Raw genomic sequence first — 6,070 nt, 5'->3', positions numbered from 1 at the left:
AGATTATTGAATTTATTCTTAATTGATAAGATATCAGGTCTTTATATTGATAAGATTTTAAGCCAGACCCACAAAATAAAAACTATATTTCATTAAACTCATATGCTCCCTGTGGCCCATAATAGGCAAATCCTTTGTGTTGTTTGCATTCTCCCTTCAAATTATATATGTCATTGTAGATACTTCAATTCATATCTCCTCTACAGGTGAAAATTAGCATTGAAACATCCAAGCAATGTTGTTTATATAGACTGAAGAACTGACATTAACTTTTAGTTTCTGAACTGAGCACAAATTTGACAACACATTTGTTATGCACATGTACATGACAGATAAAAAGGGAACATTTTGTTGCTTCTGCTGTTACACTGTATTGCTATAGTGAACAATTGAAAATATCATTTTCTTTCATCTGAAGTTCAACTTCAATAAATAAATTGTGAAGAAAAATCATAAAGAGATCAAGCTTCTGAGATATTATCATGCATATGTTTTTTAAAAATTACATAAAATTTTGTTGATAAACTACAGACACATTTTAATATATATTTGAGAATGCAGTATGTTTTTGGTAGATTTTTCTTTAGTTGCAGTAGCCCTGTCTCAAAGATGAAACATGTGAGACTGTAGGGTAATTTCATAGTTTTTAACTGCACTAATATCTTGGTGATGGGTTCTCAGCAATGAGCAATTTCTCCTTGTTTTACCTTTTCTTTTAGGTATTGGAGAAAAGCAATAATTATTAACAATGATTCATTTAATCAGGGAACTCTGATTAAATTCTTCATCATTTTAGTGTCCTTCAGGTTTAAATGAATTTTTGGATTTATGCCAAAAACATGAGGCCCACACTAACTTATGAGGAACTTGTTTAGCCCATCACACAATTGGAGTAATAAAAGAAAATAAATAAGCAATCAAATAAACTTTTTTCTGAGGAGATTTATACTAAAAACAAAATAAATCCTTAGTTACAGAAATAACTGTAATTTGTAGTAATTTACAGCTGCACAACTAAGAAAAGAACATGGGTTATTGCAGGTCTTACTACTTTTTACTAGGACATCACCTAGAGGCCAATAAACAGTGAAACTTGATTATGCTAGGCAATCGAAGTTAATTTCCTTTCATAGAGTATTGATCACAAATTAACATTAAGTGCACAGAATTTGGGACATCCTTAGTATCACCAAGATAAAAAATGCCAGAAAGAATGAAGGAATCTCCCAATTTTTTAAACTTTTTTTTTTCAAGATGTACTTGTTAATGAAAGCTAAAATCCATGGAGAAAGGAGGGAAGGTAAGGAGCAGGGTTGTAGGCATGAAATAGATAAAAAGGAAATCTGGAGAAGAAACAACTAGATTGTAGATGACAAGGAAGACTTTCTAGGAAGCACCTCCAAGCCCTGATCAGAGAATGCCTTTCATTACTACAGGAACAGGCAGGTCTCTGACCACCCAGCCAACATTAGAATTGCTCCTTATGCAGCAACTCCTCATACAGGCCCTATGAGTAGTTTGTCCCAATAGCCGCAGCTTTAAAAAAAAGTCATGAAAACTGTCACCGATGCAATGTAACATCACAGGTATATTTGTGGCTTTAGAAAGAACCATGTTGTATAAATGAATACCATTGTCATTTATTCCTTCTGTAGTTTATTATGTTGGCTAGGTGATTTCAGTCTTGTTTTATTTTTTTCTTTGACTTTTTATGCATCAAAGCTACTTTCCCATAGAACTGTGCTAAGGTGATTTCTGTATTTATTGCAATAGTGATGAGTGCGAGAGAGAGAAAGTGCTTGTTTATGACACTATAGATTTTCCCTTTTTCAGAAAAACTTTTCATCTTGCACTTCTGAGGTTTTGAGTACCAAAAAAAAAAAAAAAAAAAGTCTTCTAATGTTTTGGATTCAAGGTAAAAACAATACACTTTTATTTAGCTCCAGGACATGATCAGGCAATCCTTCACATCCATTCTCTTTTCTCTTCCTATCTAATTATCCTAGCACTAAAATATATCTTCATTTGTGTTTCTTCTGTTAGATAATACTAGAAGTGAAATCAAATTGAAGATTCATTTAAAGTAATCCCATAATCACATCAGGCCCCAAACTCATAAAGTCTGGGAAAATTCAGGAAGTCATTGATATAATTTTTATGTAGTACAGACTGTCTTCAAGGTCCATTTTTTCCTCACTTCAGAAAGAAAGTATTGAAATTATTGTATTGTGGTGCAAGATCTAAAACTACATATTATGTACTGCATACTTATAATGTTTTCTCTAATAAATACTGATTAGAATTAGATTCTTTGAAGTAAATCTAATAAATCACCTGAATGACATCACAACTGATTTGTTTTCGAGTCATTATGTGTAATTGGCTAATGGTATATTTACTCTTGTGCTATTGAATCACCCTCAGGGATAATTCCAGTAAGTCTTGCATCTCAAGAAGAATTTCTCTATAGAGGTAAATTGTCTTTATTTTTTTAGTAAAGAACACTAACTAATTACTTTTATTTAAATTCACTTGTAAAGCAGTAAGTCTGTCCTGAGGTCTCACTGCATTTTCAAGTGATGAATTTGATGTTCTCTGATGCCTTGAATTTCCCCCTTGAGCCAAGAAAGGGGATGAGAAAAGGAAATGAAGCCCTGAAATCCAGAGTTCATGAAGTGCAGTATTAAAAACATATGTAGCATATGTAGAGAGGATCTCAGTCAGTGCCCTCTGGTTGCGAATTACTATAAAAGACTAAAATTTTTGTTCAAAAGGAAAAGTATGGACTTAACATACTCAAGGCATAGAAGACTTCTCTGGAAGTGTGGAAGGTAGCAGATACTGGGATTCTATTGTCTGATATGTAGTGATTCTCTGAAAAAGAGTATAGAAGCTATATAAAATGATCTTGCTTAATGCTATCATGTAGGAAGGGAAACACATATTACATATTACAAATTATTTTTTCTTCTCTCTGAATAACTCTATATTTCACCTATGGATTTGCAGATGTACCTTTAAATACACATTTCTTACTGCTTATCAAAAATTTCAAAAATTTTTTTTGAAAGTTCATCTAATGGGGAGTTTTGCAGTTTATAAACTCACATTTACTGTGCAATAGACAAATAAACAGGAAAAAAAAGAAAGAAAACCCTAAAAAATTCTTGTTTTTAAAGCAAAAACAAAGGAAAAAGAAAAGACATGTTTACTGTTTGAAGAAATCTTGCAGAAGTAGGTGCTTCAAAACCAATCTGCATCTTGTTTCAAAGTAATAATAAGATAAAGATATTTAAATTAAATGTTTAGGAATAAAATAAATATTTAGGACCATGACATTAAGATTCAGAATTACTGGTTTCTGTTAATTAGTTTCCTTCAGTTGGTAGCTTTAGAGAGTTTTATTGGAAATGTGTGATTTCAATTAGGACACAAGACCTTTCTGAAGATTTTATTTATGAGTAAGCAGTAAAATTCATAGTAAGTGGACCACACATTCTACATTGATTAGAGGATATCATTACCTTTGAAATTTATTTTCTTTCCTCATCCTAAAGGCTAACAAGTTCATCTTGGAATTAAATTAGCAATTTAGTAAAACAAGTTGCTGTAATTTTATTGCCATAACATTGCTATTCAGTAAAATATGGGGTTTATTCTAAAAATCTATTGCTTTCTACTTGGTTTCACATTGACAAGTACACATCTTTTCCATTTTGTTTCTCTCTCTAGGCTGTTTAAACCAGTAGTGTGAAGTGAAAAATTGAGTTATTGGAACATCTCTTGACTTCAGTGGGGCTGGTAGAGCTTTTGGTTTTCAGGTGAAGGTTGGAATGTAATCATCAGCTGGAGTGGAGGAACAGAAACTGAAAAGGTAAAATTGCGTTAATATGGACAAAAGTCTTTCAGCCTGAGTTGCAAAGATGAATCAAAGCTTTCATCTCAAAGTAAAAAAATCCTTTGTGCCTTGGAAAAATAAGGCTGATGAGAACAGGACAGGAATCAGCTTTTTTAAAGGAGCCGTTCTTTGGACTTTACCAAGGTAAATACTGTGATTATTAGAAACTATGTCAAAGTGGTGAGATGTCCAATGGAACAAGAAAAAGTATTTACCATTAATTTCTCTGACTCATCTTTGATACTAAGTGCACAAAACAATAATTGATAAGAATGGCTTGGGAAATTTTAAATTACTAGTGTATAGAGAATCAAGTTGGCAAAAGAACAGCATATAAAGCTGTCCTTAACTTCTAACAACCTATCTCAGTAATGGTTCTGGATGACTGCAGGGCCAGATAAATAAGAAGTACTAAGAATAATGTTTAACCAGATGGTCTTTTGAGACAGTTATGCTGGTAGAGTTTGGCCCACAAATTCGGTTTTGCTCTTGTTGACGTATGGAATTATTCTGTTCCTGAAATATATCTTTGTGACTTCCACAGTGCTAGCCTTTCTATACTCTTTTTTCATCAGGCTGAGAATTTGAAACTGTGGTGATGACAAGGACTTTTTAAAGATGGAGAGGAGGTGGCTGCTTCTTTGAGGCCAGTGGTACTTGGATACATGCCTTCCTTAGGTTCCTAGTAGACTGGCCTTGCTTTGCAGTGAAATGTTGTGTCCCAGCTCCTTGTCACTTGATCTAGGAAGGACAGGTTTATGTTAGATGGATATATGAGCTGGGCTGGGATGTCGGCAGTTAATGGAACTGCACTGTGGTGGTTGTAGTTGGCTAATGTGCCGCTTGATCAGACGTCATTGACACACGATCACAAGAGAAGTTGATCTTGGGTAACTTTGCCTAAAGACAGTAACTCTTCTCTGCTTACTGGCAGTTTGAATAAGCCATGCATGTTTTAGTGTAATGCTACATGTTATAATATATGGGTGTATTCAGAATTGTTTTGACACTGACTCCAGAAAATAAAAATGCAATAAAGAGGCAGCTGATGCATTACACTTTGTTGGGATGAAAAACATCAGATACCATTAAGTTCTTTTGGCCCAAAATTAATGAAAATCCCTACTTGGTCAAATTCTGTTTCTGTAGTTTGTTTGGGGGTTTTTTTGTCTCCATTGGTAGAATTTTCTGACTGACAGAAAATCATTGTCTATTGAAAGAACAGATAATTGCCGTAATTGTAGTGCATAAAACATATCTCTATATAATTTAAGAAAGGTGTTTGAAACTGTATCAGTACATTAAAAGCAGCAAAAATATTCAAGGCTAATTACTAATGTAGTATCTCGTATATCTTTTTATTTTTGTTCACTTTAATGATGCAGAACTCTGGAGGTCAATTCCTATTCTGCTGTACACTAAAGCTTGCCTCTGCAAATGGAGAAAAATAATTGAAGACCATATAAAGTAAAATCATTGTTCATATAGGCTGTCTATTTCTCATATCTAGGAACTAAGGAAATCATCACTGAGAGCAACCTTCAAGAAATGTGAGATGAAAGAGAAGATTTACATACTTGAAACATCTCTTCTGGTTTTTCTTTATAGTCTCCCTTGAACACACTATAGCAATATGAATAAAATATATTTTAAATGTCTAACTAACCCTGACTTTTTCTATTTCCAATATATTTCCTTGCACTACCAAATAACAAACAAAACATTAGAAGCCCCTGATTCACTCATTTTTAGGTGATCTATGATGCAATTTGTAAGTCCTTACAAATTTTTTTCTCAGTAAGCACTATAAACAACTCAATTTTTTGAATATGCTTCACAGATAATATATTCAGGTTTGATTTATTTTATGAAGGTGGTATAGAAGCAAAACATACCTAGGAGGTACAAGAAAAAGTAGGACTTATTCTGTTAGAAGTAACCAAATCATCACTTTTTACACCACTCTAGTTTCTTATTTTAATAAAGAAGTGAAATTACAACAGAATTGGTTGCATTGCTCTTTTCAGTTCACTTCACTGAATTTCCTACTGATAAAAAGATAGTCCTATAACCATGAGGACAAAAATCTCATTCAATATCTATTATTTATCCAAAGTCAGAGCTAGTGACAGGCCACTTTATATTTTATTTTTCCTTCCATGTCCAGGCATA

At 33.1% G+C, this 6,070-nt stretch overlaps 1 long non-coding RNA gene across 1 annotated transcript; it reads left to right on the top strand.

The window, feature by feature from the left end:
• The first annotated feature begins 944 nt into the window (after positions 1 to 944).
• Positions 945 to 5,559, top strand: LOC121673998. The gene is made up of 2 exons (XR_006019397.1): positions 945 to 3,874; positions 5,409 to 5,559. It is a non-coding gene; the product is annotated as an uncharacterized LOC121673998 (long non-coding RNA).
• The last annotated feature ends 511 nt before the right edge of the window (positions 5,560 to 6,070 follow it).

The sequence above is a fragment of the Corvus kubaryi genome, unplaced genomic scaffold (assembly GCF_017639235.1).
Source record: "Corvus kubaryi isolate FWS band 111438036 unplaced genomic scaffold, C.kubaryi_AGA036_p1.0 66, whole genome shotgun sequence".
Taxonomy (NCBI): Eukaryota; Metazoa; Chordata; class Aves; order Passeriformes; family Corvidae; genus Corvus; species Corvus kubaryi.
This window is presented reverse-complemented; position numbering and strand designations above follow the sequence as displayed.